This window comes from Drosophila virilis, unplaced genomic scaffold (assembly GCF_030788295.1).
Source record: "Drosophila virilis strain 15010-1051.87 unplaced genomic scaffold, Dvir_AGI_RSII-ME tig00001170, whole genome shotgun sequence".
NCBI lineage: Eukaryota > Metazoa > Arthropoda > Insecta > Diptera > Drosophilidae > Drosophila > Drosophila virilis.
The window spans coordinates 338732-359854 of NW_027212828.1; positions in this window are offsets into that span (position 1 = coordinate 338732).

Consider the following 21123-nt stretch of genomic DNA (forward strand, 5'->3'; position numbering starts at 1 on the left):
TTTTATCAATGAAGATCATTCGATACTCTCACTCTCGAGTATTAATGTAATGTGCGTTTCAGGCTTGGTGTCTGTATTGTGTTTGTGCAAATTGCAAATGTATGTAACAGGCAGAAGAAAGGATCTCCGACCCCATAAAGTATATATATTCTTGATCAGCAACAATAGCCGAGTCGATCTAGCCATGCCCGTCCGTTCGTATGTATGAACGCAAGGATCACAGAACATATAAGAGCTATAAACTTGAAATATTAAATGTAGGTGCTCCTAGTGCCTGCGCAGATCGAGTTTGTTTCCGATAATCGATAACTTACTCCGTTTTCCAAGCAATCGATAAGAATCGATATCGATATCCTGTTTTTTGGGCAATTTTGGTAAATAATAAGAGCTAGAGTTCCCAAACTTGACATATAGCTTCTAAAATAGAATATATATATGCATTTGATGTTGGAAGAAGAGGGTTCCGGTTATCCCCTAATCGGCAGCCTCTGACTAGAACCTCTTACTTGTTTTTTTTTTTTGGTAGTGTGGCTGTTTAGTAGAATCGACAGCCAGTAATGCAGTCAGTTGCGAGTTCGAACCCTGCCAAGGGAACTTTTTTTTTAAATTTATTTAGTGTTGTAATAAGAGGATTCAGGGTATTCCCTAGTCGGGAGCTTCCGACTAGAACCTCTTACATGTTGGTTTTGGTTTTGGTATCTGGGTGTTGCTGCCGTCTTCGGCGGATATTTGCTCAAAATGGCGTGGAGGTCCGGACTGGGGAGATCCGGGGTAGCCGGGGTACATACAAAATCATCTGGTTTTTTACGTTGTGTAGGCGCGATTTCTTTGTTAAGCAGTGGGGCGGACTTTGTTAGTGTCACTGTCACTGTAATTGTTCGCTTTTTGCCTGTGATGCGTTGAACAAACAAATAAATGTTTTAATAAAAGTTTCTCGCGGATTTTCGTTATAGGACTTTATTTTAGTTATTTGAATATTTAAGAAGCACAAAATCAATTAATTAATTATGGTTTATTAAACACTAGGCCGATACGCCGTAGTAAGTGAGTAAATTTAAGTGCAATGTGCCTCAGTGAAAGCTGATGTGCCTCAGTGAAAGCCGAATTAAAAACTAAATTTACAAAAGATTGATCAAAAATACCTAAGCTATTGTGTGCTTTTCAAAACGGCCGCTAGAATGCTTAGCTTGCGAATCGTGTGCTGCCGTCGTGCAAGACCATCCGGCCCAGAGCTTTATCAGCATCTGTTATTGGTGTTATATTGCATTTTGCTGCCCCTGTTAGATCGTACGAACATCCGGCCCAGTGCTATATCAGGATCAGGAGCTGGTGTCGTTGGCCTCTGTTAAGTGTTCCCCTTTTAACTTAAGGCCGCCCCCGGCCGCTCCTATCTCCGCGATCACCTTCTTAATCTTCTTGGCCGACGTACTTTTTTTAGTGAACCGACGGTAGGTGACTACGATGCAAATTTTTGTGCAACACACACCACCCAACAAGAAGGCTATTACTACGCTGTCGACGGTTCCAACTTCGTCCTTGATTTCCTTGATGATCTCCAGGTTACGTTCATTAAAGCGATGAAGGTAAGGGAGACTCAGCACGTTTTGGTGGCCGGTGACGACCAGAAGGGGAGATGTCGCGATGCCGGGGAGCTTACTCTGGACGTTGTTGCGATTCAAGTACTTAGTTTCGTTGATCGGATCCCAATTATTGAACGTGATTAGATTCGTTCCGTGAACCCAAGTCTCAGTACCGTTGTTAGTGCAAAATTTATCAGGACGGTTATTGATGATCAGAATTCCGTCATCGACCCATGTGATCGGCTGTATTTGGCAGTTTGCCAAGCCACCAACATGCAGCTCTCTGGCACAAGAGCTGGTCGGTGAAAGTTGACAAAAGGTTCCTCTCGGCTTGGAAGTGCAATTCTTAAGGTTAACCACTTGATCTCCGCACTCAGCTATAATGTCGTCAATTTGTAGCACAGCATTCTCATGTGCAACTGGATACACCATTACCTTTCTGCAAGCCATTTTGATTTTCGAGAACTTAATGATAAAGTGAAGGGCATTAACAGATTGTATGACTTTCACGGATGCAACGGACATAAGGTCAGCTATTGAAGTACCTGTGGGTTCATCGATCCAAACAGATTTCAAATCTGCGTGATCTAATATATGTGGGCTTATGATATTAATTATTGCAAGGGTAACAGCGAGAAAAAAATTCTACATTTCCATCAGCAACATTCTATTCCGAGCTAAAAGAGTTTCGTATAAATGACCGGAATTTAGCTGATTCTTTTTTGCAGCTTTTAGTAATGTGTTGACACTTGTAGTGAGTTGGTTGATATGTCCTGAACTTTTGTGTCTGTTAAAATCTAAACTTCTTGCCACCCTATGGTGCACGCCAAGAGCTTTTAATAGATCTCTGAGCTGGGACGCATCTACGCTTAGAAGCTTTCTCATGTGTGACTGCGGAAACATTTCACATAGCTCCATTGTTTCGCTTACCATTATCTCGTACCCAGAGATGTTTGCTGTGTGCCTGACGAAATTGAATTCCTCCCAGACCAGAACTTTGCCTCAACAGTGTGAATATACTTGGCGTGTGAATAATTATTCACACGCGCTGCCGCACTTGCAAAAAATAGAAATAGAAGAAACCCGAAGACAGACAAAACGGACCAAGCTATTACGTGTCTTTCTAAAGGTAATACCAAGTGGCGTAAATATTAAAACTTAAAGGTGAAGCCTAGTGGCTCAAATGTTGAAACTTATAGTTAAATTCAAGATTCATAGAATCGATGTATTATTTGAGCTCTTGCCCTACTTAAGGTTGTCCTTGTGGACCACCCTCCCTCCAATGAGAACGGTCGTGCCAAGTTCTGCCTCTACGATCCGTTCTTCACATAAGGTTAGTTTATTGCAAAGCCGCGTTTTTCTTACTAGCACTTTTTCGCCTACTTCAAAGACTCTGTTCTGTCGTTGATGACTGAATGTATTTTGCCTGTTATACTCAATCGTAGCTAGTATTATGACTTCGGCTGAGTCACTGATGTTTCTCTCCAGCTTGAGGCAACGTTCAAGCTCGGCTAGAGTGCTATGGAAGCGCTCGACTTGGCCATTGGAGGTGCTATGCAGCGGCGGCGCATTAACAATATGGATTCCATAGTTGTTTAACAACAGGGTCTTTATCGTTTGAGAATTCATCGAAGGCTCGATGTCGCAATAAATTGTTCTGGCTCGTGGAAAGAAATTCATGAGCTGGAGTAGTGGAGCCTTTCAGTCCCCGATAGTGCGCGACTGAATTGGTTATTTGACATCAAATTTCGAGAACTTATCAACACAGGTCAAAAAAAAATTTGTTGTCCGTGGAAAAAATATCAATGTGTAGAAATTCGCCAGGAGTCTCAGGGATTGGAGTTTCTTACAGCTCCTGTCTTTTCGGGTGCCTATCGTATTTGGCTGCTGAGCAGATTCTACAATTTTCCGCAATTTCCTTAGCCAACTTCGTCATTTTAGGGAAATAGTATTCTAATAACACTTGCTTAACATTTTCTTGAGCTGCTCAACGAGATTTTCTCTTTTCTCTCGTCAACGTTGAAGACATATTCAACTCGGTTTTAACAGTGCCAGAACCTTGTGCCTGGTAACATGCGAACTAAGCCATCCTGCACCTGTGCTAGCGTGTACAGGTTGCAAAAGAGGGCATTAACAGCATTTGGAAAAATCAAGCCAAAGAGAGCGATCAGTGAAGCTCACTTTATTACGTCCCTTGTCCTCGAAAAGAATGAAGTTGCGTTTGGTGAGGACGTGTGCCTCTTCAATAATAATTTGATTTTGGAAACAAATAAATGGCTTTTCGGTTGACTCAATTGTATAGGTCAACGACAGCTCACTGTGGACTGTGGCTGCGCAGAAATTAGTATTCAGCTCGTCAAGAGTGTTGAGCTCTTGTCGCGATAGCGCATCAGCAACTAAATTCTCCTTGTCTGGCTTATAACATATTCGCGCAGTCGCTTCCCCAATGCGCTCCTTCCATCTTTTAATTTTAGTGTTCGGGTTTGACTCAGAAACGGCAAATGTTAAGGGTTGGTGGTCCGAGAAAATGTTGATGTCTTTTACCCCATATAAGTAGTAATGTAGCTTGCTAAGGGCCCAAAGTATAGCCAAAAGTTCCCGCTCATAGGTGGCGTAGCTCACCTCCGGGAGTTTCAATGTTCTGGAAATCATTGAGATGGAGGGACCCTCTTGAGAAAGCACCTATGCCGTAAGCTTAAGCGTCTCTCGTTAGATTAAACGGCTTCTTAAGGTCAGGGTATCATGAGGTTTTCTGATGACAAAATGTTTCGTAGCTTTTGTTATGTTTGCTTACTTAATATTGAAGCAAAGTCTTTGATGAAACACCTATAGTAACTGGCCAGTCCTAAACATGATTTGATCTCGAATATATTAATTGGTTTTTGAAACTCCAGAATCGCTTGGACTTTTTCTGGATCCGTTGTACTTCCATTACTGGTTAGCTTGCCTGGTACAGTCTCTTTAAAACCCACTCTACACGTTTGACATGAGAATTTTCGTCCTTTGAGAAGACGATGACATCGTCAACATAGACTTAGCTAGATTTCCCAATTTGCTTTCGCAGTTCTTCGTCAACAGTTCTTTGCAAGATGCCGGCCGCATTCTTCAACCCAAAGGGAAGTCGACAAAATTCGTACTTCCCCCCGTTAACTGCAACGGCTCTGATAGCGTGATCTGATGAATTTTATGTTCAATGTCGAAAAGTATTTGCCTTTGCCAAGATTCCCCAAAATCATTGAAATGTTAGGCATAGGGTATCTGTCTGCGATGGTTTTCTCGTTAAGTTTGCGAAAATCCATTACGAGGCGCATATTCTTGTTGCCAAACTTGTCCGTCCCCTTCTTGTCCGCCACATGGGTTGTTTTAGGGGAAACAAATTTTTTGATGATACCGTTCTTCAGAAGGCTTTGAATCTTTTTATTAACGAATTCCGCTGATCCCATGGGATAGGGGTACAGTCGGAAATAAATAGTGGCCACCACTGATGTGTTATAGGGAAGTGCTTCTTCCGGATCCGCGAAGGCCTTATGTTTGCTTTTTAGCATTTTTTGGAATGCATCGGGCGCGTCGGCGCAGTCAACATTGGTAAAGTTAACATCCGCGCACCTGTGGAATTCGATTTGTTCAGTTTCTGCGCCACATTTGAGTTAGCCAGAAGAAAGACAAAGCGACACTCCTGCTTGCGTGAGCAAGTCGAGCCCCATAATTCCATCAAATGTGAACACGTCTGGGAGTAAGAAAAATGTGGCAGTTTTGCCGAACAGAGATATAAGGCACTTAGGAGTGATTTTCGTGGTGCCGTGAATAGAATGGGTAGAGAATTAAGAATTTACTGGGCACACACCTATTAGATTTTTATGTGGCCTGATATAATTGTTGGAGCGCCTGTGTCGATGAAAAATCTAATCTGGATCCTTGTTAATCTCCTACTAATGTGGGGCAGCAGGGAGCTTCACCTAAAAAATTGAGAGTGTTTGAGTCATAGCCGCTACCATTGTCGTCGGCAATTTGATGTTCTGTTGCTCCTGCAGAGCTAGCATACGAACCTGACTCTTGATCAGGCTCGTGAGCTGTGTGATTGACTCTCTGCCTTCTCTGTCCGCTTAAACGCCCACGCGTGACCGTTCTTTTGTAGGCTTGAGGAGCGCTAGAGTTAACGTAGGCTGGCCTGCAATGGTTGTTGAATTTTTGACACAAATGGAGCGACGTCCATTGGTTCCTCTGACCCGCCACCTTTTTCCACCTGCCACTCTGCTGTTCAAATTGACTTTCTTGCTATTTCTGTTGTTTAGTGAAGTGAGGATTTTTGGAGCCGCTGGGTTGCGTACCTCTCATGGTTTGCCTCTACCTCTTGCGCTAGAACTAGGGCCGACGGCAAGTCCTTACGCTTTCCTGCGAACGGCACATCCGTCAGGCTAAGCTTTAGGCCTGAGACAAAAACACGCAACGCATCATCTCTGAACGTCGTACAGAGCCCTTGTGAAATGCTTGGTTCGTAGGACATGTTGACCTGATTGGTGAGTAGAGTAATCGTTTTCCCAACCTCGTCATAGTGTAGTTAAATTGTTAATGAGCCCTGTCTTAGGGTGCTCATCTCTTGCTCTATGAGGTGAATGCCTCTCTTATGGCTGTATGTGAAATCGAGACGTTTTATTATGGCATCAAAATTCATTACTGTGCCTAACTGACCCAAAACGCCGTCAGCTGCCCTTGTAATTTTGGTCTTAATAATACGTACGTTCCTGACACCCCCGTAAATTCTGGTTAGCATTTAACGGCGTCAGATATTCTACCTGCCAATTCTTCTATCCAAGCGTTTAAGGAAGCCTTCAGTTCTGCATTTCTTTGTTTCAATACTGCGCTCTGTGCTTCTAAGGCGGAGGCCACTGCGGCCTGCACCAAAGCCCTAGGCTGCTAAGGCTCCATTCCTATTTTACCCCTGTTGTAAGCGATTTTTTGCGGGACTGCTTCCCTATCTAAGGTGGTGCAGTCATCTGACTCAGATCCCCTCGCAGAGCGGTCCCTCGCTGAAGTCTATGGGTGTTGGTTTACTTCGCTGCCCCAGCCTTGCTCGCTGGTTTGGTGACAAGACGATGCCCGAAGAGCTCCAGCGGCTTCGGAGAATTAAATGGCTTTTTATTGAGCTTCTGCCGCTGATGTAAATTTATATAGGTCAGGCACAGCTTTTATTGTTTGCACTGGTAGGTTGGGTATTGCTTTTGCACAGCGCGAAGTGCGAATTATAGAACAAAATGGTCCGAAAAAAGTTGGGCGCCAATTATTATTTAAATAAAAGGTCCTCGCGGATTTTCGTTATAGGACTTTTTTTTCGTTATTTGATTATTTAAGAAACACAAAATCAATTAATTAATTATGGTTTATAAAAAACTAGGACGGACGATACACCGTAGTGAGTGAGTTAATTTAAGCGCGAAGTCGCTGGGTCGATGTGCATCAGTGAAAGCCGAATTAAAAACTAAATTTACAAAATATTGATAAAAATGACCTAAACTATTATATGCTTTTCACAACGGCCGCTAGAATGTTTAGCTTGCGCCTAGTGCGCTGCCGTCGTGCAAGAACATCCGGCCCAGAGCTATGCCAGCGTCTGTGGCTGGTGTTATATTGCATTTTGCTGACCCCTGTTAGATCGTAAGAACATCCGGCCCAGTGCTATATCAGCATCTCGAGTGTCGTTGGTGTCGTTGACCTCTGTTAACTTACACACATACGGGAGAGCACAAAAAACACAACCGACAAGGTAACTCGGAAATCCAGCAAATCCTTTTGAGCAACCAGCAGTAAAAATACTGGAAATTAACCTAAGTCTTGGTAGTCTTATTAAAGTACATAATCTAAATCCTAAGGAATAATATATTTAATTCAAATATTTGTTAAAATTAAATAACAAATATCACAGGAATCGAACAGGGAACAATAGAGTCAATTGGACAATCGTCAACTAACCTCCTCTTTGATTACTTCTTAATCATTCACAATTTCCTTATAGTCCATAATGAATTCATAAATTTCCGAACCATGCGAAGGAATTCTGGGTCAGACTTCATTCGAAAATTAAATTGTATAATAGATTATCAACTTGATAAATTTATCATAAAATCAAAGTCACTTAATCAAATCATATACCACTATTGCATAATGATATTGACAATTCAATATTATTACCAGCTAGATCAGATGTAATGAGAAAAATGTCTGGCTACCACCAAATAGAACTAGATAAAAAATCTAGAAATATAACGTCATTTTCAACGAGCACTGGCTCTTATCGACTCACGCGGTTGCCATATGGTCTTAACGTCGCATCGGATTCATTTGTGCGAAGGGTGACACTCGTATTTTCAGGCTTAGAGCCTTCATCTATATGGATGACCTAGTAGTTATCGGCTGCTCAGACCAGCATTAAACCAGCATTAAAATTAAACCCAGAGAAATGCGCGTTTTTCATTCACCAGGTAACATTCCTTGGGCATAAGTTCACAGACCAAGGCATCCAACCATATAAAAAAAAATGATGTATTAAATAACTATCTAAAACTAAAACTAACAAATCCTTCTAAGTTCTGTAAATATTACGGGCGATTTATTCACAATGTTGCACAATAGATTGTGCAAAAAGAATGTACTCCTTGGGAAAATTCGACTCAGAACAATTTTTTCAAGGCTTAATTCAGAAGCCGGATTACATAAATTTTCCAACATACAGTTGTCACCAATGAACAAATTTTCGAATTTGTATCATTAAATGAATTTAAATATATAAGCAATAAATATTAAAATATATAACAATTAAGAGGTTCTAGTCGGGAGCTCCCGACTAGGGGAGGGTATCCCCTCTTCTTCCAACATCAAATGCATATACATATTTAATTTTAGAAGCTATATGTCAAGTTTGGTGACTCTAGCTCTCATGATTTACAAAAATTGCCCAAAAAACAGGATATCGATATCGATTCTTATCGATTGCTTGGAAACAAAGCAGGTTATCGATAATCGGAAACAAACTCGATCTACGATCCTTGCGTTCATATATACGGACGGACGGACGGACAGACAGACGGACATGGCTAGATCGACTCGGCTATTGATACTGATCAAGAATATATATACTTTATGGAGTCGGAGGTGCTTCCTTCTGCCTATTTCATACATTTGCATTTTGCACAAATAGAATAAATACTTTTACCCATTTTCAGTGGGTTCTGGGTATAAATATATCTATATCTAAGGTTTTGAAGCGAACAGGGTTCCGAATAAAAAACATTTCAAAAACCTCACTGAAAATAGTCGTGCTGTTTTTCATAACATTTTTCACCTCAGCAAATGTGCAAAGTATCCCAAGAAAGTATCCGTCGTCTTATCGGTCCAAGAATGGATACAATTGCAGCTCTCACTGCGTTTGGGACATTTTGAATTAGTGGAAGGCAACGGAAGTAACTCTTGCGTTGAGGGCAAGTAATCAGCAGACAAAGGACTGCTGCTAATAAGCGTTTCTCTAGCTAAGTATCCGAACAAGTACGAGAAGTAGCAAGTAATGAAGAAACGCGAAAACCTTTCGCACAGCGCAAAAATATTCGATCCAAAAGGATGGCTATCTCCTTTTGTTATCCGTTCCAAGCTTTTTATGCAATAAATGGTAAGATCGTGTCAATTTTACCAAAATTTTCCAAAAAAACGTGATTTCGAGATCGATTTTATCGGTTGCTTGGAAACGGAGTAAGTAATCGATTATCGGAAACAAAGTCGATCTGCGCAAGCACTAGGAGCACCAACATCAAAAACTTTAAGTCTCTAGCTCTTTTAGGTTCTGAGACCCCTGCGTTCATACATACGGACGGACAGACAGACGGACATGGCTAGATCGACACGCCTATTGAAAGTGATCAAGAATATATACTCTATGGGATTCTGCCTGTTACATACATTTGCATTTTGCACAAATACAATATACTCTTTTAAACCATTTTCAATGGGTTCAGGGTATAAAAAATGTACTTTCCCCGGTAGGGCTCAAACTCGCGACAGACCGCACCACTTAATATGCCTCTACTCAGCAGCCACACCAATAATTAAGTTCTTATGATAAAAAAGGAACTAAAATAGCATTACAAAAAATAGTCGCAATTACCATGCTGTAAGAATGCGAAGCAGACGGGCATGAATATGTGTGGGTACATGTATACAGAAATTCTTAAAGATGCTCCTTTATTCAATTGCGGAGTTGCATATAACTTTGGTTTTTTTTTAACCGATCTTTATAAAATCTTCTACAGTATTTTTTATTGTATCATAGAATATTTGTGTCGGACGGATGGACAGACGGACGGACAGACAGGCGGACATGGCTTAATCGACTCGGCTATTGATGCTGATCAAAAATATATATACTTAATGGGGTCGGAGATGCTTCCTTCTGCCTGTTACATACATTTGGATTTTGCACAAACACAATACACGCGTATAGCCATTTTTAATGGGTTCAGGGTATAATCATCGAAAAAGTTTCGATTTTCGCACCGATCTCTATTATGAAAAAAAGCGTGATGTAAGCTTTTTCCATTTAGTCGATTTGGGTCAAAATTTTGGATTTCCTATTTTTGATGCGAGTCGTTAGAGCTGATCCTTACGAGTCAAAAGTGGTATGAAATTGAAAAATCTGACATTATTTGACGGAAATATTTCAAAAAATCATCAAAAAGGTTGAATTTCCGAACGAATCAGTTTTTTGTCAACAGCATTTTTCAACCCATCGATGATTAGTCTGTTTAAATGCCAATTGATGGTAGGGATCCGTACGCATTCAAAAAGGTGTAACATTTTAAAATCAGACATTATTTACCCGAGATATTAAAAAATCGTCGAGAAAGTTTCGATTTTCGCACCGACCTCGATTTTGAAAAAATCGTGATGATTTGGAAGGTCATATCTCCGCGCGGAGTTCTCTCGTTTTGGAACATCATATCTCCGCGCGGATCTATTAACCGAGATATTGAAAAAATCATCGAAAATGTTTCGATTTGCGCACCGACCTCGATTTTGAAAAAAAAAAAAAAAAAAGTGATGTAACCCATTTTTAATGTTATATGTTTGGGCACAAAAGCATTTCGTAATAACCACGAGTTTAAATTTATTTTGCAAACGAATATATTTTTATTACAATTTTTTTCGTTTAATATACCGAGTCGATATAGTCAAGTCCGTCTGTTTGTTTCTATTCAAACTAGTCTCGCAGCTTTAAGACTATCGTTATTCATATTTCCATACATATGTACATCGAAAAAGATTACTATATCATGTACCTACCATATATAAATGCCGAAAATTAAGTTAAAAGATTGTTTGTATTTCATGATATCTTTAGGAAGGCATTTACTAGCCTTAATTTAAAAGCATAAAAAATCAATCTATGAAATATAGTTTATCATAGCACTAGCGGGTATTGCCGGCCTTGCCCGTGGATCTGCGCCGCAGATTCTATACCCTTGCAGACCCAACCTTTTCATAATGCCCGTATCTAAGAAGCACAGGAAAAATAGTTAATGCCGAGTTTGGTCAAGATATCTTGATAAACAAAGAAGGTTATTTAACAAAAATATATGATATAGTAGTCTGCGATAAATACGATTTTACTAAAACGACAGGAGCATAGTGAAATCTTTAAATGCCGTGTTTAATCAAAATATCTTGAATGACAAAAAAAGTTTTCCATACAACAACTTTATTTTCGACCGATCGTTCCTATGGCAGCTATATGATATAGTGTTCCGATCTTAATAGGATTTTGCATATATATGAGGAGCATAGTAAGACTTATAAATGCCGAGCTTGGTCAAAATATCTTAATAAGCAAAATGTTCTTTCATACAAAAACTTAATTTTCGACCTATCGTTCCTATGTCAGCTATTGTTTTGGTTTTGACATAGGTGCGTGCAACAGAAAGAGGGACTTATGCAAAGTTTCATTAAGATAGCTTTTAAAGTGGGAGGATAGTTCGCATAGAAACAGACAGACGGACATGGCTATATCGAGTTGGTTGTTGATGCTGATAAAGAATATATATACTTTATGGGTTCGGAGATTTCTCCTTCTATGCGTTACACATTTCACGAAAAAATTTTAATACCCTCTGTAAGGGTATAAAAAGCATCGTAAAAAGAACCAAATGTTGGAATCAGAGGTTTTCGCCGTTATTAGTCTTGTGGTGAGAATCTTGGGGACGAATAAAAAACTTACGTTTGCAGATAATGACTTTAAAAATGAGTTTGAAACCGATAATAAACTAAAACTTTAATATAAATCTTCTCGCAAAATTTCCTCAGTTTCGGGTGGAATTTTCTTAATCGCTAAGATACGTTTGCATTAAGTTATTATGTAGAGCTTTGAAAATAATTTTGATGTAAATCGAACATAACTTAAAACTTCGCCCAAAAATGTTGTTGAAAAGCTTGGAATTTGTGAAAAGATATAAAGTTTTTTGGAAATAAATTTGAGCACGAAAAGTGATCCACCAAATCTTTGACCCCCATTGCCACCAAGAAAGAATGGATTTTTCGAAAAGTATGAGCCACTTTAAATGAACTTGAACAAAGATCTTTCAAATTGAGTTTAAGGGCGTTTGGATGGTAAGCAAAAAAGTTTCATACAAATGCTTTTCGCGGTTCTTCACAGTTGGGGTTTGAATTTCCCGAAACCCCGTCTTAACGCGCACCTTTATCACATCAGGCAACCACAGTGAAAATTTCAGCTTCCTATCTCTTACAGAATGGACTGTGCGTTGATTACCAATAAGTATAACTTTCTTGAAACTTCGTTGTTAAATACGAAAAATAATTTTAGTCGTGTTTATCACTTTTCGTAAAATCCAAAGCTTTCTCGGAGGAAAGCGCGATTGAAAGATATTTTGGGCCATGTCTTAAGTTTTGTCCGATTTGCTTAAAGCATATTTTCCAAGCTCTTCATAAGAAATGAATTAATACGTGTTCCAGCGATTTCGGAAATTCCATCCACAACAGCGGTTAATTGGAGAAAAACGGTTGTGTAAACATTTTCTGATTACCTTCTGTTCGGCTTCAGAAACATAGTTAAGGATCTTTGTTAAAACTCATCTGGTTGATTTGTCCCACGCTTTGGAAAATCCATCCCTCCTTGGTGGAAATTGGGGTCAATGAAAAATCATTTGAGACCTGTTTCACACTTTTCGCAGAATCCAAACTTCCTCGGTGCGATTGCGATTCAGAGGTCTTTTGTTCGAAGTTTTAAGTTCTGTCTGGCATGCTTCAAACTTATTTTCGAACCCCATATAAGAAATTAATGAATACCATTTTCAGCAATTTGGGAATTTACACCTACAATTAATTGGCGAAAAACGGTTTTATCAAAGTTTCTTGCTTACCATCCAAATAGCTTCCAAATCATTTGCAAAGATCCTTGTAATAAATTATTTAATACGTTAATGGGTGGCAAATGCGGGCTAAAGGTTTAAGATTCTCACCGCAAGCAAATATGGGCAAGACCATTTAGTCCATCACTTGATTCATGACTCCATGACTTGCACTCTTGACTCTCTAATTTCTGCGAGAGTTTCTAATTGTTTTTTATTACAACTTCAATTTGATCAATTTTATTTCAGATCTGCCTGGGATGTCTTTGTCCAAGAATTATAAGTTTTTCTGGCACTTTAGCCCTTTGCACTTTTCGCGGCATTGAAAATCTACGAACTGTAGGGCTTTTGCTGGTTATGCGCCAATTAAGAAAAGTTATTTCCTTTTTTTTCCTGGTGCGGCTGTTGAGTAGAGTCAACAGAAAGTACATCTGTCAGTTGCGAGTTCGAACCCAGCCAAGGGAACTTTTTTTTTTAATTTATTTGATGTTGGAATAAGGGGGTTCAGGGTATTCCCTAGTCGGGTTCTCCCGACTAGAACCTCTTACTTGTTCACTTTGTATTAAGCGGCTAGCGACGACGCAAATCACTCTTATCTCGTATGCTCGCTATATCGGATCTCTTATCGATCGCTTCGCTAAAAATTGTAAATTTTCGCATATTGCCAATACGCTCGCTACAAGCATATAAATAAATCAACCCGTTGCATGGACTTATAAGAAAAAGCGGAATTTGTATAACATCCTTAACTTCTCGCTTTTAAGTGCTAATAAAAAAGCTTGTGAGCCCAATAAATTGGTGACCCCGACGTGATCTTTCTATTTAAAATTATATTGTTGCATAAAATTATTTAAATTAAAATTTAGCTAGTTGTTACTAGTTTCGGCAAAAATAAAAAACCGCTCTTATATATCTATATATATATACATCATATATACATCTACATACAGACGCGTTGGCCCTCGCTATCTGCATTTTACTTGTGTTTTGATTGGACTAACTGTTGCGCGCGCATAAGAGTACAGTGCTGACAACAACCCAACGGTCATCGAACTTTCGTGTGCAGTTTTAATTTGGTTTTTCTTTACCTTTTTCGTTTTCTTTGGTTGCTATTGAATGTTCTAGTGCTGACTCCCTGGCCAAGCCTACAACCAGGGTGTCATTTTTAAGACGCAAGTTGGCTTGCCGCCAATCAAATTGCCAACGTTTTCAGAAGGTTATACGAACTGGTTAGATTTTATCAACGTTCACAACTTAAATCGAAAATCATCGCGAACTCACAAACATTGAAAAAATCAAGCATTTGCGGCCCTGCTTGAAGGACTCTGCGCTGAATACCGTTCGGTCATTGGAAATATCAGAGGCTATTTATTCCAAAGCATTCAATTTATTACCAACAAAATTTGATAACCGTCGATTAGTATTTCAGGCACACATGGTTGAACTGCTGGGGGTCAAGAAGGTAGAGAATGGCTCCGCTCGCATGCTTCGTGAATTGTCGGTTAAGTTTAATGTCCTTATCCTTGTTCAGGTGCTACTGCAAAAACTGGATCCTACTACGCAGGCGAAGTGGGAAGAGAAACTGGATAATACCGCCTTTGCAAATTTAATTCCATCATGGGCACAAATTGCCACGTTTTTGGAGCAACGCTGCAGAACCCCAGAGAGTGTGGATTATGCTATGGGAACATATAAGCCGAGCTCTCAGGTGGGCGAACACATAAAAACAAACTCCAGTAGGACATCACTCATTGCTACTAACTCATTGGCTGCTGTTTGCGTATTTTGTAATGGTGAACAGCATAATATATGGCAATGCCCAAGATTTGGCAATTTGTCTCCAGAGATGCGTCTCAAGATGCAAAACGATTATCTTTATGCCTCAACTGACTTAAAAGGGGACATCTTTTACGAATATGCAATTCCGGAACTTGTCGCAGATGTGGCTCCAAACACCACACACTTCTGCATTTAGACGTTTTTCATTCGATTCCTCACTCTGTCAGTCCTACTGCAGCTTCTTCAGTCCCCACCTCTACCTGTATTGGATGGTGAGACACAGCTACATTCAATTACATCCCGATTCGCTCAACAGCTTCAGTTGAAGAAAAGTCCATCTTCAGCCACAGTTGCTGACCTGGGAAACGCCCCATTCGCTACTGATGGAGGCACTGTGACCGTCAATCTACAACCTCAAACGTCAGAGTATTCTGCAATTATCATAGCCGTTGTAGCTTCCATCGCTACACCGCCAACCAAGCACCGCCCTTAATACAACTAATTGGAATGTGCCTGGAAATATTCGCCTCGCTGATCCTTGGTTTTACAAGCCACAGCGAGTTGACTTATTATTCGGAGCTGGTCTTTTCTACGAGCTTAATGGGTGTTGGGCGAATAAAACTGCTACCGCGATTGCCTTTTCTGCAGAAGATACGCTTTAGATGGAGAGTTGCAGGTGGCGGTTCCCAGCAAGGCGGTACCTCTCTTTTGGCTCTTCGTCTGATACCCGAACTGATTCTGATGGCCGAACCGATAAGTTAATTCAACGATTTTGGAAAGTAGACAGTTTTCTAGACCCTGTTGCTAAAACAACAATGGAAGAGATTGACTGTGAGGAGCATTTTGTTCAAACTCACTCTGGGTCAATTAGGTTAATCTTATCAACAGACATTTCGCATATTTATATCGCTTGAGAGAAAGTTGCATCGTCATCCCAACCTTAAGTCCCAGTATTGCGCGTTCATTCAAGAGTATATGGAGCTTGGACATATGACTTTTGTCCCTCCAGAGTCGTTACGTTTATGGAATAAAGGAACAAAGCACGAGCACCAAACTTCGTGTCCTGTTTGATAGTGCAGCTGTCACTAACATTGGATGTTCGCTGAATGAAGTGTTGATGGCTGGGCCCCTCATACAACCGAAGCTGTTAAACATTTTGATGCGATTTCGCACGTTGCCTGTTGCCCTTACTGGAGACATTGGCAAGATGAATCGCTGTGTCAGAGTTACGGTCCCAGATAACTACCTACAATGCATCTTGTAGCGAGATTCTATTGTTTCTGAAAAAAGCGTCTTCAAGTTGGATACAGTTACGTTTGGCACAAAACCAGCTTCCTTTCTTGCCGTTCGAGCAATGCAGCAATTGGCAGTCGACGAGCAATATTCATTTCCAATTCCAAAATGCTTCGACGCGTTTGCTATGTAGATGATATCTGGCGGTGGCTCGGTCCAAGAGGCAATCGACGTATTAAATCAAATCCTATCTAAAGGTTGCTTTGAACTCAGAAAATGCTGCTCGACACACTCTGCAGTGCTAAAAAGGCATTCCTGACAAGGATAAGCACTCGTTTTTAAAATTTAGCGATGGAAGCGACATTACCAAAGCTTGGGCCTTGCGTGGGATCCTTCAACTGATAAATTAATGTTTTCTCTCACTCCTGCCAGTCAGACGCTTAAAACTTGCAAGAGATCTGTTCTGTCCACTATAACTCGTTTTTACGATCCACTAGGGTTAATTGGACCAGTCATCGTGTAGGCCAAAATCTTTATGGAGTTTCTTTGGAAGAAAAACTTGGATTGGGATGAGAGTCTTCCAACTTCTCTAAATACTGCTTGGCAGGAACTTTGCCAAATGTTCAGGAATGTCCAATTATCAACCTTCCGTCGGTTGGTTTGCAATACAATGTGCGATATAGAGGTTCACGGTTTCTGTGACACCAGCATTACCGCTTGCATTTATGTGGTTTCAAAGGGACATCATTCGAGTTCACACTCATTTTGCTCTAAATCACGAGTAGTTTCACTTAAATCTCGTACGGTACCAAAACTCGAGCTTTGTGGCGCACTTTTGTTAGCCCAATTGATGCAGTAAATGCTTGAAATGAAACTATTTACCGGCACATTCCATTGTTGGTCAGATTCATCAATATGTCTATCATGGATCCGAGATGAATCGTCGAAGTTCAACGTATTCGTTGCAAATCGGTGCAAATATGTCAATTCCTTTTCTGCTATTCAACGAGTATATGCCTATGTGTACAAGTTTATCCATCTTATTCGGCGCCCAGGACTTTTGATCTCCTACATACATTTTGGATCCTTCGTACTTTTACGTAACTTTTAAAGGGGCTCTCTTTGGGATGATATAAAGAACGTGCAACCAACGGGCGTGGTCGCTCGTTCCAGTATGAGTTGGTGGGCGCCTCGAAAAGTCAACCCTCCCTTATGTGGCCAGTCATCCTATTAAACTGCCTAGACAACATCCAGTTACCATCGCCATTGTCACTCACTTTCATGAGCGGAATCTACATGCTGTATCACGAACCTTGTTGGGAGCAATTCGTCTGCAATATTGGCCGATTGGTGGCCGCAAAACAGTGTTCAGCATTGTAATCAAATGCTTCAGATGTTTCCAGAACAAACCCCGCTTGGTGGAGCACGTAATTTCTAATCTTCCAAAGGAGCGATTTTTGAATTTCGAACGTTTGAAACATCTGGTGTAGACTTTTGCGGACCATTCTTCTACAAGCGTGACACTCAAAACAAAGCTAATTTAAAATGCTACATGAGCGTATTTATTTGCTTCGCCACGAAAGCCATTTATTTGGAGTCGGTCAACGATCTGTCTACGTGTGCATTTTTCAATGCTCTAAAGCGCTTTATATACACTCGTGGCAAGCCACGTCAGATTTGGTCTGACAATGTCACCAACTTTGTTGGTGCTAGAAATGAGCTGTAAAAGCTAAAAATCTATTCTTCAGTGGCTGTCATCAAGAGGCTGTGCTCCAGTTTTGTTTGGCGGGCACAATTGACTGGAGCTTCATTCCACCGTGCTCCCCTCACTTGGTGTCCTTTGGGAGGCGGCGATAAAAACTGAAAAACATCACTTCTCTCGGGTTGTGGGATCAACTGTTCTGGGATTCGAAGAGCTTCGTATCACACATAACGGCAGTCATTAATTCCAGACCTCTGCTTCCAATTTCAGAAGATCCAGAAAATCTTGTCCGGTGTCCGGCGGAATTTTTATGACATCGTTAACGTCCCGCTATTCAGTGCTTATTAAAAAGCTTGTTAGCCCAACATATATTTTTAATTTGATTTAAATGGTTTAGGTAATTGCTTTATTTTTATTTAATGTATCTGTTTGGCTACGCAGCCAAAACAGCTGGAGGTACCTCGCAACTGATGAGAGCAGCATCTAAATTTATCTTATAGTACTCGCTCTGCAAAGCAAGTGCCTTAATTTTACTCTTAAGATTGCATTTACATAAAGCTGGCACTCTTTGCTGTAACGATCGCTTTCTTGCCCTAGCATTACTTATGCGAAGGCCTCGATGCTGCGCATTGAGTTAGTCAAGTTCGTTCGCTTCATGCATTTGGTACACATCGGCCACTTGCATTACTCAAAACTATAACTACTCAATTGTCGCCTCACTTAAATTGGAACGTACCAATTCGGGTCTACCTGCCTTTCGTAACTTTAAACAAATATAAAAATAAATTGGAACACATGTAATAAAATAATGTTATTTATTTCCATTTGTGAATGCTATTGAAAAAGCTCAATAGCTCAATAGTATCTTAATGTTAATTGTTTTTTGTTTTAGTGCCCTGAAGAAGGTTGCCGAAGTGCTGCCGAAATATATTGGTTAGATTGAGACAAAATTGAAACTTAGAGCCAGATAAACAAAATATTATAAAATGGAAAGGTCGCCAAACACAACATTAAATACCAACGGCCTTACAACGAGCATGACAACGAGCATAAGTTATGCAAAAAAGAACTAAGTACAAAGTCTTCAGAAAAACCAATAACAAATTTCATAATAAATTAGTTAAGTTTGTTGAATTCAGTTAAATTACTTAAAATTCCTTTTAAATTCAGGAAATCAAACCCTAACCTAATTTAATTAAGTACCTTACAAAACAATTTCCCATTCTGACAACTCTCAACAAAATCCACCCTGACATTACTAAGGCATTAGCTAGACACACACACTTTTACCATACAATAATATTAAGCCTATTTATAAAACACAAACAAACCAAACAGCAAAAATAAACATAGAACAATTAATGACCACAGATGACTTCAAATCGTTTTTTGAGCGCGAGAAGAACATAGAAAACAAAAGAACACAAAACTGAAGAAAACACAAGAGACGAAACACGACAAGATACGGAATAAACGAAACCTCGACTTAGCGGACAACAAGACGCAAACAGAATGGTTTTTAAATAAAACGCAAACAAAAAGCATTCCCGCAGAACATATGAACGCTTCTTGCGAAAGGCCCAAAACTCGCTCTCCCGATAAATAAGAATGAATTAAATCTCTTAAAATACATTGCGGAGAAGAGTTGGTACAGACGATAATCGAAAAAGACACAAGAGTCGGCACTAAATTCTCTTTATTAGTTAAGGAATGCAAAACGAAGAACAACCAAAGCACAAGGGTTCGAGCAATACTGGGCACAGTGAAACAGACACGTAAATTCTTACAATAAAATAAGAATATCAAATTAATATCTTCTGACAAGGGTAACAAAGCAGTAGCAATGGATAGCGACGACTTTAATAAAAAAATGACAAATATTTTAAATGACTTTTGTGCGTATAGAACATTAGGATGGGATCCAACATCAAGATTGCAGACAAAACTTCTGACAAAATATGTAGATGACCTTTTTGCTGCTACTTAGCCACTTTGGTAAACAGTGGGGACAACGCAATCAAAATTAAGTGGTATATGAAACCCAGCCTCTGGACGAATACTTAACCTACATTTGGATTTCGCACAATATCCATCCATTTTTAATGGGTACAGGGTATAATCACCGAAAAAGTTTCGATTTTCGCACCGACCTCTATTTTGAAAAAAAAAGAGCGTGACGTAACCTCTTGCCATTTTGTCGGTTTGGGTCAAAATTTTGGATTTCCTTTTTTTGATGCCAATCGTTAGAACTGATCCTTAAGAGTCAAAAATGGTTTAAGTTTTCAAAATCGGACATCATCAAAAAGATTGAATTTACGAACGAATCCGCTTTTTGTCGACAACATTTTTCAACCCATCGATGATTAATTTGTTTAAATGCCAATTGATGGTAGGGATCCGTACGCATTCAAAAAAGTGTAACATTTTAAAATCAGACATTATTTACCCGAGATATTAAAAAAAATCATCGAAAACGTTTCGATTTTCGCACCGACCTCGATTATGAAAAAAATCGTGATGATTTGGAATGTCATATCTCCGCGCGTATTTCTCTCGTTTTGGAACATCATATCTTCGCGCGGAGCTATTAACCGAGATATTAAGAAAATCGTCGAAAAAGATCCCTGCGTTCATACATACGGACGGACGGACGGACAGGCAGACGGACATGGCTAGATCGACTTGGATATTGATGCTGATCAAGAGTATATATACTTTATGGGGTCGGAGATGCTTCCTTCTACCTGTTACATATATTTGGATTTTGCACAAATATAATATACCCTTATACCCATTTTTAATGGGTTCAGGGTATAATCACCGATAAAATTTTGATTTGCGCACCGACCTCGATTTTGAAAAAAAAACAGTGATGTAACCCCTTGCCATTTCGTCGATTGGGGTCAACATTTTGGATTTCCTTTTTTTGATGCCAATCAATAGAACTGATCCTTACGAGTCAAAAATGGTATGAAATTGCAAAATCTGACATTATTTGACGGAAATATTTCAAAAAATCATCAAAAAGTTCAATTTACGAACGAATCGGTTTTTTGTCTAAAACATTTTTTTTTAACAAAACGATGTTTAATTTGCTTGAATGCCAATTGATGGTAGGGATCCGTACGCATTCAAAAAGGTGTATATTTTAAAATCAGACATTATTTACCCGAGATATAAAATAAAAAATCATCGAAAAAGTTTCGATTTTCGCACCGACCTCTATGTTGAAAAAAAAAAAAAAGTGATGTAACCCCTTGCCATTTTGTCGATTTGGGCCAAAATTTTGGATTTTTTTTTTTTTTTTTTGATGCCAATCAATAAAACTGATCCTTACGAGTCAAAAATGGTATAAAATTCCAAAATCGGACATTATTTGACGGGCATATTCCAAAAAATCATCAAAAAGGTTGAATTTACTAACGAA